This window comes from Saccopteryx bilineata, chromosome 7 (genome assembly GCF_036850765.1).
Source record: "Saccopteryx bilineata isolate mSacBil1 chromosome 7, mSacBil1_pri_phased_curated, whole genome shotgun sequence".
Taxonomy (NCBI): domain Eukaryota; kingdom Metazoa; phylum Chordata; class Mammalia; order Chiroptera; family Emballonuridae; genus Saccopteryx; species Saccopteryx bilineata.
In genome coordinates this window covers 106,450,813-106,463,690 of record NC_089496.1, presented here as the reverse complement: position 1 = coordinate 106,463,690, position 12,878 = coordinate 106,450,813, and the positions used below count along the sequence as shown (strand labels likewise).

At 45.5% G+C, this 12,878-nt stretch overlaps 1 protein-coding gene across 23 annotated transcripts in view; it reads right to left on the bottom strand.

Annotated features, from left to right (window-relative positions):
• Positions 1-12,878, bottom strand: part of TACC2 (transforming acidic coiled-coil containing protein 2) — a 203,378-nt gene that overhangs the window by 145,863 nt on the left and 44,637 nt on the right. Inside the window, exon 1 of one of the 23 annotated variants that reach the window (XM_066239481.1) lies at positions 11,894-11,973. The exons of the other annotated variants lie outside the window; for them this stretch is intronic. The gene's annotated coding sequence lies outside the window, so the exon portion shown is untranslated. Of the gene's footprint in view, positions 1-11,893; positions 11,974-12,878 lie in introns of those variants that run through there. 23 annotated transcript variants of the gene reach the window in all.

Here is a 12,878-nt window from a genome sequence, read left to right as displayed (position 1 = left end):
CTCTTGTTAAATTTTTAAAATATGTGCTATGGACTGCATTGTGTCCCTCCTCCCCAAAAAAATCCGTATGTTGAAGCCCTAACACCTAATGTGCTTGCATTCGGAGATAGGGCCTTTAAGGAGGTAATTAAGGAGAAATAAAATCATGCAGATAGAGTCCTAATTCAAAGGGAGTGGCATGCTTATAAGAGGAAGAGACAGCAGGAATGTCCTCTCCCATGAAAGGACATCGCAAGAAGGTGCCATCGACAAGGCAAGAAGAGAGGCCTTACGAGAAACCAACCCAACCCACACCCTGACCTTGGAATGCCAGCTTCTAGAACTGTGAGAAAGTAAGTCTCTGTGGTTGAAGCCACTCAGTGTGAGGTATTATGAAGGCAGCCCAAGCCGACTAATACCTGAGTTATAGGGTGAGTTATTGTACTGTCCTTTCAACATTTTTGAGGTTTCTGATTTTCCGAAATGAAAAGTTGGGGAAAATAACAATGGATGAAACTCACTGGCCACCAAGGCTTCGCATGAATCGTCTCACTTAACCCTGCCGACCACCATGTGAGGTGGGGACCATCGCTGCCGTTTTGCAGATGAGAGACACTAGGAACAGAGAGGTTAATCTGGGATTGGATGGGCCGTGATCTTACTCACCCTGCGCTGTCCCCAGGAATAACCATTTCCAAGGACGGAGGCTGAATGTGCATGTCCCCAAATTCCTATGTTGAAACCTCACCCCCAAGGCAGTAGTAGTGGGAAATGGGGACTAGCATCCTTGTAAAAGGGGCCCCCCCTCACCCTTTCCACCATGAGAGGACACAGGCGAAGATGGCCGTCTATGGGCCAGGTTCTCGGCTCTCACCGGACATGGAATCTGGCGATGCCTTGACCTTGGACCTCCAGCCTCTGGAACCAAGAGAAATGAGTGTCTGTGTGTAAAGCTCCCGTCTACCGTAATTCTACTGGAGCAGCCTGAACAGACAGAGACAGCAGGGAGGAGGCTCTTCACCCGGTTCATCCCAGCCTCTCCCCATGGCCTTCCCCCACGAAATGCACAGGACATCAGACAACATCCTTAAACGCGGTGTGTGAGCATCACTGCTACACCTGTCATCCTGCCCACGGCCTGTTCCTGAGCATACGGCCTGAGAATGGGGTTCCTGAGCCGCCGAAAACACTGACGAGGGACCCAGGAGAGGGCTGGTGACCGTCTCAATCAGGTGGTCACTGTCTGACCCCAAAGCAGAGCTGACAAGAGCGAAGAGGAGAAAATCCAGAGGGTCAATTCTAGGAACCCCTCCACCTCCCAAACAGTCACGAGGACAGAGGTCCCTGCCCAGAGCCCCGGCCCAGCGCTGCGGGCACCTGGGAAAGCAGCTGGGTTTGGTAAGGGACCAGGCCTGGCCTCTGGTAAGCACGGGGCTCAAGAGAGTCACCAGCTGGGAGGCTGTTGGCTGAATAGATTGTTCCAGAACCAGCAGTTCTGCGCTCCACATCTGGCTCCTTTAAAGAAGCACTTGAATTTCATTGTGTCTCACCCACTAACTAGGGGGTCAAACAGCTTAGTCGTTAGGCAGATTAATGGTGTGTGATTCTGAAATGGAGCCCTTTCCTTCATGGCTTGCCTGGTAATAAAACAAACAAAGCCGCTTCCTTGTCCCCACCTGGCGGTCGGGGGTGGGGTGGGGTGGGGTGGGTGGGACCTGCCAGGTTAGGGGTGGGGGGTTATCTTCCCTTCAGGCTGACTAAAGTCATTATCATCCCAAGACAAGATGATACATTCACATGATTTGGACCCCTTGAAAACTTGGGGGTCTTATCACAGATCAACCACAAGCAGACATCCTGCTGACTGTGAGGCCCATCCCCCCCATCACCCCCCACCAAGGACGAGCCTTCTGCTTATTTAGCATAAACTGAGCAGCGGCAACCTCTTTGATTATCCATCAGAAGCCATTTCTAAAGTGGCTCATAGGAGTGGATTTGCCTCGAGGCAGGAAAAACTCTAAGAGCTGATCTGTGGGACTCTGCATTAATCAAAGCTTACATAATGTCCTTTCATGCTCTGAGATTGAGTCCCAATGTGTGGGACGGAGGTTCTGTTCAGAACTCAAAGGCAGCCCGGTGGGCTGGGATCTCAATGGGCTCCTTTGTCTTAAGGTCAGCAGAGCACACAGGCAGCAGCCTTCTTGGTGCAGCCCCGCTGCCCCCAGCACAACGAAGAGGAGGCCTGGGGTGCAGACCCGGGAGGAGAGCTGATTTGCTGCAGCAAAGTTCTGAGCAGACCTGGGGAAACAGAAAAGGCCCTGCCCCCTACCCTAGCTGGAGGCGATCACATCCAGGGGATTCTCAAATGCATAGTTCTGAACACAGCAGACTAGGGATGCTTAACGAGAGGACGGGGCCAGCTGAGCAAAAAAAAAAACAACAAGCATGGCCCTGCACTTCCAGGCTCTACGTTCAGCAAACCCAGGAAGCAAAGTCGTCAAGATGGAGAGTTGCTACGTACGGAGCATTTACTAAGGTCGGGCCCATGCAAAACGTGTTTCAGCTGTGCTTGCACTGACTCCACACAGCAGCCCAGCAAGGCCCCACATGGCCTTGAGATAAGAAACCCCACTTTTTACCTGACCAGGCGGTGGCACAGTGGGTAGATCATCGGACTGGGATGTAGAGGACCCAGGTTCAAGACCCCAAGCTCGCTAGCTTGAGCGCGGGCTCATCAGGTTTGAGCAAAGCTCACCAGCTTGAGCCCTAGGTCACTGGCTTAAGCAAGGGGTCACTTGGTCTGCTGTAGCCCGCCGGGCAAGGCACGTATGAGAAATCAATCAATGAACAACTAAGGAACCACAATGAAGAATTGATGTTTCTCATCTCTCTCCCTTCCTGTCTGTCTGTCCCTATCTGTCCCTCTCTCTGACTCTCTCTGTCTCTGACTCTCTCTGTCTCTGCCACAAAAAAAAAAAAAGAAACCCCCTGTAAAGCCAGTTGCCACAGCCACCATCACAGCCACCTGGCCCATGCAGGTTCACATTTGATTCGGACAGACAGTAAAGAAACAATGGAGCCAAGAACTGGTGGGCCATCATCTTTATACTAGCTTGCACCTGGCAGGCAAGAAATATACACAGTGGGAAAACACTTCCTTTTCCATTCAGGGCTCCCAAAACCACTGACTTATCCGAGTTTCCTAAAATCAAAGTTTTCTACCTCACCAGCCTTATTTACCTCTGTTCCCGATCTCCTTCTCTCTGCACAAACTCTGCACAAACTGGCTTCTCCTTCAGCACTCCGCCATCTTGACTGCTTCTCCTCTCCTCCACGTGGCCTTTCTCTGCTCTCCGTTCTAATGTTAATCTCAGGAACCAAGAGAGAACAAGCTCCCGGTCTGCCCCATTTTATAGTGTAGAAATCAAAACCTTTAATAATTACAAACAAGGAAGTCTCTGATACAAAGTCACTTAGGGTGGGAAAGGCTTAGTCTTAAAACTAAGCCTTAGGGTATAACCACCCTGCCTGCTTACAGCCTGTCCCCCACACCCAATGCAAACTATAAGTGAGCAAACATATATATCATATTTACAAACTTATTTGACCAATACCCCCCTTTTTAGTAAGAGGCTTAAAAGGCATTTTAAGGTTTAGGCCCAGGGTAGTCAACCTTTTTATACCTACCACCCACTTTTGTATCTCTGTTAGTAGTAAAATTTTCTAACCGCCCACTGGTTCCACAGTAAAGGTGATTTATAAAGTAGGAAAGTTACTTTACTTTATAAAACTTATAAAGCAGAGTTACAGCAAGTTAAAGCATATAATAATAATTACTTACCAAGTACTTTATGTCAGATTTTTGCTAAGTTTGGCAGAATAAATCTTTATAAAACAACTTACTATAGTTAAATCTATCTTTTTATTTATACTTTGGTTGCTCTGCTACTGCCCACCATGAAAGCTGGAATGCCCACTAGTGGGCGGTAGGGACCAGGTTGACTACCACTGGTTTAGGCCAAGAGCTCAGAGAGATTCGGTAAATAGAATTTTTATACGTGTGTGATTTACACCAGCTCAAGATGGCCGATAGCATTCCTGCTTAGGAAAGGTAGTTTTCGTACTAGAAGAGAGGCTTTTATACCAGAAGGTTTTGAAAGGAAGGAGGAAGACTGGGACCCCTCCTTTCTCCACACCTGTGAGGAAGAAGGTAAACAGCAGGAAGGCAGGAGGGGGAGGGGAGATTTGAGTAGCCCTTTCCTCTCCCCTTTCTTTCTCCTTAATGGGCGATTTACAAACGCTTATCCTCTGATATCATCTAACCCCCTCCCATCCTGAAATCCTATGATTGACGTATGTACCTTTAGACAAAGGAATCATGAGATCCATGTATGTGAACTTGTGTTTTGTAAAAGGTATGTAAGACGTAAGAAATCTAGTTTCGGGAGCACGTGTTTTTGGAGCCACTGGCACCATGTGCTCCCCCGGATTTTTAAATAAATTCTCTTTTCCTCTTACGCAGTTATCTGAGTGTCAATCCTCCCCTGGGTTGCTTCCTGCCCCAGCCTGGCCGCTCCAGGACCCTGCCGCTGGCCACTTCCCTGCACCTGCGGGCCAGGCCGTGCCGTGCCTCTGCTGGACGGGCGCCGCTGCCCCTTCTCTCATCCACACCACCCCTTCGTTCTGTTCTCCAGGCTGCAGGCAGAACAACAGATTAGAAATGAAAGCTTGATTCTGTCCCTGCACCCTGGGGGGACAGCTCTCTGGTGGCTTCATTGTTAAAAACTGTGGCCCCCAAGTTGCCTTTCCTGCCCCATCCCACATGGAGCTCCCCATCCGGCATCTGCCCAGAGCCTGGACCCCTCCCTGCCCCAGCTGATCTCAGCCCCAACCTTGACTTCTCAGCAAAGCCTCCCTGGCCTGGCTTCTCTGATCAGATCCCCTCTCTCAGGCCCGCCTGGAGAGGACACTCGTCACAGCTGCCGTAAACATTGATTGAGAGCCATGTCCCCACCGCCTCTGGGCTTCAATCCCCCAGGGCCTGCTATATAGCAAACACTGACCATATGAATGTAATGGCAGAGAGCTTGTTGGGGACCCATGCTGTGGGATGCACCCCCTATGCCAGAGACCTCAGACAAGCACTTTCTGTTCTAAATGACCCGCGCAGGGGAAATAATTCTCCAGTTAATAAGGAGATGGCAATTGCCGGGCCTTCACCACTTTAAGATAGTGTTTCACGTAGGAAGCTACTTCCTCGGACACTTCTTTGCGAGCCAAGCAGTCCAGTCCCATCGACATGCACGGTCCTTACTGGTCCAAACGATGCTCCCTACACGACGCCAGGGAGCCCTCTGCCCTTGGCAGCCCTGTCAGACTCAGCTTTGTATTTCTCATCCAGTTTGGACTCTTTTCTGTGCTCCTTCCCACATAGAGAAAACAAAAACCATAGGCGTGAGCAACCCCAAGCAATAGATGAAAAGAAAATATCGGTATTATTGGGGAGAAGGGCGGGGGAGGGGGGCCGTAGGTGTGTCGTGGATGGAACTCCAAAGTCTCCTTAACATTTAGCCTATCCACTGCCGCATGAACGTTTATATTGATTTCAAGGTCAACGTGTCAGTCCATTCGTGAGAATCTGTTATCCAGCTTAGTGGGGGACTGAAATCCAAAAATATATTTTAAAACTGCCTTCTAACAAGGCATTTGCAACCCTCTCATATGGCCCTAAAAGGCAGCAGAATAAGTCAATGTTGTGTTTCCCGGAAGGGGCTGCTGGGTGGTTGCACACACGTGTTCCCCAGAGTGAGAATGGACTCCGTCTCTCGTGGTATCTTACTCCTGTCACTGTCCTTTGGGTGTACTGAGATAATGTCAAAACAAAACACCAATTTATTTAAATGCATTTCCAACACAATTACTTCTGATCACTTAGATGTTTCTTAATGACCGAAAACCAAGTGTAAAACTATTATCACCATTAGAGAAGAAACCCATTTTTATTCACATTAAAGAAAATCTTTAAAACTCTAAGAAGCCCAGATCAAGGAATTTGATAGAATGTTTACCTGAGTATTATGGTTTCCTTAATTTTATGTTAAATTCCACTAGCTGTCTGTGGAAAATGCAGACAGGAGTTTCACTTGTGTGCTTGGAGTCTGAGGGCACTTTTATTTTATTTTGACATCAAGAATAAGAAGCCCTGGCCAGTTGGCTCAGCGGTAGAGCGTCGGACTGACGTGCGGGGGACCCAGGTTCGATTCCCGGCCAGGGCACATAGGAGAAGCGCCCATTTGCTTCTCCACCCCCCCTCCTTCCTCTCTGTCTCTCTCTTCCCCTCCTGCAGCCAAGGCTCCATTGGAGCAAAGATGGCCCGGGCGCTGGGGATGCCTCCTTGGCCTCTGCCCCAGGCGCTAGAGTGGCTCTGGTCGCGGCAGAGTGACGCCCGGAGGGGCAGAGCATCGCCCTGGGCAGAGCGTCGCCCCTGGTGGGCGTGCCCGGTGGATCCCGGTCGGGCGCATGCGGGAGTCTGTCTGACTGTCTCTCCCTGTTTCCAGCTTCAGAAAAATACAAAAAAAAAAAAAAGAGAGAGAGAGAGAGAAATAAGAAATAATGATAACGTGTATCTGTTATATCCCTTCTTGATGGGACTTCCCAAAAACTTTAAAATCATTTTCGTGCTGTAGTCAGCACAATGCAAAACAGGGAGCATAGTGAAATCTTCCCTTGATGATTAAGAACTCTTTCAGAGAATCTGAGCCACCCTCTGCACAATAACATGTCACTGGTGTCATCTATGAGACTGAATTCTTGTGTACTGAGCTTAAGCATGTAATTAAGGATTTTTTTCCTTTTTTTTATGACTAAGTCCCAGTAACCAGCCTATTTCATTGAGCTTTGCCTCTGTGATCCCACTGACCTAAGTGAGGGGGCGTCCATAAGTCAGCACCCTCAGCGCAGAGCTGACTCCATGATACAGACAGAAAAACCATCCCAGGGTCTTTCCAGTGCTGACCCACCAGCAGTGACAAGCTTGGGAAGACAGACCACTGTCAACGTCAGCCTCTGAGCCCGCAGAAGGACCAGACTGCAAGTATCTGTGATGCGAGCTGCTTTGGAGGAGAAAGAAAAATAACTCTTACCCATGGCATCTTCTCTCTTATATTTTTATTTTTTCTAGAAGGGTCTCCTCACTGTCCAAAAAATAAATGCTAGGTGTTTGGCTGCGTTTCCATTTAAAACCAGAGAAAGAGGTTTAATATGATGGCTTTTCAATGTTTTCAGAAAGCCTGAGATGAAAAGTGTCATATGAGAAATTATGAAGTCCAACAGGAGACCTGGGACATGAAGGCCAGCGATCCTGGAGGTGTAGAGCCACAGAGTAAGCCCTGCGACTGCCCAGGGCAGGGGCGGGGGGCCCAGGTGGGACCTCACAGTCTCCCTGGCTGGAGGAGGAGATGGAGCCGGGCATCAGGGGAGGCCAGGGCAGCTAGTCTTCCCGAGAGAAAGTACCAGAGAGGAGAAACCCGCACAAAGAGAGGCCTCTGGAGACGCACGCTCACCAGTCAGCCCATGCACGCACGGAAACCTCCAGGTCTAGGAGCAAAGCACCTGAAAGGTTCACAGGGAAGAATTACTGAAGCTAACATAGGGCCGGGAACAGTTCCCGTTTCCACCAGCAGCCAGCTTGGAAAATCTCATAACTCATGGGACATTTGTTAAAGTACTAAGAAGAGTCTAGTCTCAGTAGTGGAGCAAATTAACCTTAGGCTAAGCACTGCTCTGGAGCTGTCTAAGAAAGCGTAAAAGCAAAATAACCCAAGAGGATTAAGCTGTTCCAAATAACTTAACTGCATCCCATAGCAAAGTTCAAGAATATTTATAGAAATGCAAAAATATCCAGAATCCAAAAGCGGCAAGTCCACAGTATCTGGCATGCAAAGAAGCAGGAAAATATGCCCCACAATGAAAAGAAAACTCAGTCAATGAAAGCCAAGCCAGAAATCCTGCTGATGACAGAATTAGTACACGGGGCCTTTTTAAAAAATACGGTAACTGTATTCCATATGTTCAGGAGGATGGAGAAAAGATTACGCATGTTAAGTACAGACAGAGAAGATATATAAAAGACTCAGATCAAACGCCTAGAGATAAAAACTGCACTGTCTGAAGTGAAAAACACTCTGGGTGGAATTAGTAACAGATTAGTCATTACAGAGAAGAAGATTAGTGAACTTAAAGATGTAGCAACAGAAATGGTCCACCATGAAACGCAGAGAGAAAAGACTGAAAAAAAAATATGATCAGTGTATCAGTGATGTGTGGGACAACTCCAAGTGGCTAAAAATATGTGCCCAAAGGAGAAAGGCACTTAAAAAAAAATGTGAGGAAGTAATGGCTGAAAATTTTCCAAATATGATGTCAACTAGAAACCCACAGATCCAAGAATCTAACTCCAAGCGCAAGAAACAAAGAGAAACTGACACCAAGGCATATCATAAACCAAAAATGTGTAAAACCAATAAAATATTAAAAGCAGCCAGAGGGAGAAAGAAAAAGACAGAAGAAGTAAGGGTGACATCAGATTTTTCATTGGAAACAATGCAAGCTGGAACACAGTGGGACAATATTTGTGAAGTCATACAAGAAAAACAAAACCTGCCTCTCTAGTACTCTGCCCAGTGAGAATATCTTTCTAAAACTCAACTGCAATAAATACTTTTTTCTCAGCTCTATAAAAAAAAGAATTAATTACCAGTAGACTGACATTTCAAGAAATGTTGAAGGGAACACTTCAAGCCAAAAGCAAATAATATCAGATGGCAATTAGGATAGACATAAAGAACATAAAAATGGGAATTATGCAGGTAAATATGAGGTCTTTATTCCTTATTATTTAGATCTCTCTAAAAAGATAATTGGCTGTACAAAGCAAAAATAACATAAATTGTGGGATTTGTAACACATGTAGAAATAAAATGTGTGACGGCTGCACAAAGGCCAACAGGTGAGAAATGGAGGTGTACTATTTTGTTTGTTTTGTTTTTGTTTTTTATTTTATTTATTCATTTTAGAGAGGAGAGAGAGAGGAGAGAGAGACAGAGAAAGAGAAGGGGGGAGGAGCTGGAAGTATCAACTCCCATACGTGCCCTGACCAGGCAAGCCCAGGGTTTCAAACCGGCAACCTCAGCATTTCCAGGTCGACGCCCCATTCACTGCACCACCACAGGTCAGGCAGAGGTGTACTATTGTAAGATTTTTTTATTATACACAAAATGATATAATATCACTTGCCAGTACATTGTGATTCTTTAAAGAGGTACATTACGGATCCTAAAGCAACCACTTTGTACTCAAATAGTACAAATAGTTGTAACTAAAGTCAACGGGAAATAAAGTAGCATCATAAAAATGATTAATTTTCCTCAAAAAAGAAAAAAAAAGATGATATCGGGAACAAAAAAGAGATGAACAGAGAAAACAAATAACAACCTGTAGATTAAAACCACGCATATTAATAATCACATTAAACATAGATGTCATAACCACTTCAGATAAAAGGCAGAGGTATTCACCGTGGATTAAAAATGCAAGATTCAACCATATGCTGTCTACAAGAAAGGTGCTTCAAATTTTGCTTTAAAAAAAAGCACAAATAGGTTATTAAAAGTAAAAGAATAGAGGGGAAAGATAAACCATGATAATACTGATCAAAAGAAAGGTATGTCGGTATTATATCAGACAAAGTAGGTTTCAGAGTAAAGAATATTTCAAGCATAAAGAAGGTCATTGCAATGATTAAAGGGTTCAATTCATCACAAGAACACAAATGTCCTAAGGTTTATCTAATAATAGTCTCAATATAATTGAAGCAAAAGTGAATAAAAAGAGAAATGACAAATCCACAATTATAACCTGATAGTCCCACATCCCTTTTTCATAATCAATTGACAAGCAGATAGAAAATTGTGTGAGTGCAGAAGAAAAACACTATTAACCAACATGACTTTATTGACCTTTACTAAACACGATCTTAGTAGCAGAATTAGCAGAATTCCATTCTTTTTTTTTTTTTTTTTTTTTTTAGGTGAGAGAAGGGGAGATAGTGAGATGGGCTCCCACATGTGCCCCAACCAGGATCTACCCAGGAAACCCACTGGGACTGATGCTTGAGTATCAAGCTACTTCTAGTACCTGAGACTAACACACTCGGACCAACGAGCTATTCTCAGCACCTAGGGCCAACACTTGAACCAACTGGGCTGTGGAAGGGGAAGAGGGAGAGAAGTAGGAGGGGGAGAAAATCAGACGGTCGCTTCTCTGGTGTGTCCTGATCAGGAATCGAACCCAGGACATCCACACACTAGGCCAATGCTCTATCCACTGAGCTACCAGTTAGGGCCAGAATTCCATTCTTTTCAAGTACAAAACTTAACAAACAGACCATGTTCTGTACATAAAAATGTCTCAATAAATTCAAAAAAGATTTAAATTACTCAAAGTATATTATCTGCTTACAATGAAATTAAATTAGAAATCAATAACAGGAAGATGACTGGAAAACCTCCAACTATTTGGAAACTAAACAATCTACTTCTAAAGAGCCCATAAATCGAAGAAGAAATTAAAAGGGAAATTAGAAAGTACACGAAGCAAATGAAAAATGAAAGCACAAGTATGAAAATGTGTCAGATGCAGGACTTGGAGTGGCTTTTAATAAACTACAACATCCATATTAAAAAAAGGGTCTCAAATCAATGATCTCAGCTTCCACCCTAAAAAACTATAGAAACATTGGTTTCTATAGTTTATTGCAACAATGTGAATATACCTAGCACTACTGAGCCGTACTAAGAGCTAGTAAAGATGGTCAATGTTATGCTATGCAGTTTTTTTTTTAATCACAACAAAAATAATTTTAAAAATCAACAACTACCAGTGTCTAAAAGAAACAAGTATATATACTGTTTAATTCCATTTATGTGGAGTTCAAGAACTGGCAAAACCCATCAGTGTGGGTAGAAGTCATAGCAGCTGTTGGTCTTGGAAAGGGACAGGAGAGAAGGCTCTGGGGGAACGGAAATTCTCCGGCTCTGGGTGTGATCACACAGGTGCACGCAAGAGTTCATGTCCATCAAGCTCTCAGACTCGTACTCCAACAGGATGCACTTTATACCAATGAAAACAGATGATAAAACAAAAAAGGAAACCATGGAGACAGTAAAAAGATCAGCATTGCCAAGGGTTAGAAGGGGTGGGAGAGAGGGATGAACAGGTGTAGTGCAGGAGATTAAGGCAGGGCAACCGTCCGGTGTGATACTGTAACAGGGGACCCGGGGTACCCTGCGCTTGTCAGACCCAGGATGTACACCGCAAAGCGTGAACCTTAAACTACAGAGTTCACTTGACAAGAATGGACCCAGCCTGGTTCACTGATCATAACAAAAGTACTACACTAGTGCAATACGTTAATAATACAGAGAACTATACACGGAGGAGGAAGGGGTATATGGAATTCTCTCTACTGCTCAATTTCTCTGTAAACCTGAAACTGCACTAAAACATCGTTTATTATCAAATATATATTTTTACATATGCTATAACATAATATGTAGTATATTTTACTTAAATATGTTTTCTATGTAAAGATATATAAATCTACATGTATGGACACACCCAGCTACTCATAATCAGTAAAGAATTAGTGCAAAGAGAAATGTCTTAGGAAAATACTGAATTTTTTAAGAGACATTGTAAACAGTGGGACGAAGGGTGATTTCTCCCCCCTCTGCTTTCCACCTTTCTGTTTTCCAAGTTGTTACGATAAACGAACATTATCTCAGAATGGAAAAGTACTCTTCTCCTTTTCATCAGTGTGCTGTTGAAACCAGATGCCCCGAAGGCGGACACACACCTGATTCAGCGCTTGACCTTCTTCTCCAGCCAGGGTCAAAAGTCAGGGCCCTGCCGCCTCCTCTCCCCGCCTTCTCCCCGCCTTCTCCCCGCCTCTGAGTGTTTACTTCCTGCCAGGGACAGTGAGTCAGAAGCAGGCCAGGGGGCGGCGGCTGCACCCGGCCCTGCTGGACACACCCTGCCCCGGCAGGACAGGACAGGACAGGAACGTGTGCTTAGATCCGAATCCCCACGAAGGTCAGTTTGGAAGGAACAGCATGCTACAGCTTAGGACACGCCGGGCTCGGTCACCGAGAGCTGGCCCAGTGCTGCTCATGAAGCATGTTACATCTTTCTGATTCTTCTTTTCTTTTTTCTTTCCTGGGTCTGAGAACTGACCTTGTTTGAAAGAAAATTAGATTTTAAGGACAGATGGGGTTTGTTTCTAAGCATGAGCCCACAACACGAATATGTTCAGACACTTTGTGCGAGGTCAGCAAGGCGGCTGCATCCTGGACTTTGGGTGGCCTTAGCCCACGCTGGGTTCTAGTCTGTGTGACCTGGGGCAGGTTCCTTAACCTCTCTAATCCTGGGTTTTCTCACACATCCCCTCCGTCATCTATGTCCATCTACACCGAGCTGCTGGGTAAGGTGCTGGTTTAGCCCCTGGGTCCAGTGCCCAGAGTGCCCAACACTAGGTAGATTTAGTCCACAAATGACTGGGGGAGGCAAGCCCACTATTCCACTTTTTCCAAATCATCTTTCTTCCTTCTCTCCCTCATCTGCTGCTACTCAAACACCATGAGTTTGTTTGTTCGTTCTAAATTCATATTTTTTAAAAGGCCAACAAGTTGAGCTAAATATATATGCTCCCTCACCTATTTCCCAAATTTAAAGACGTTTTGAAACGCCCTGAGAGGCTAGTAAGTCTAGTCCTTCCTAAATTCTAGTTCCTGTAGATCCGTAATAACTACAGCTGTTCCCTCTGCCTGGCGCTGTCTCCACAA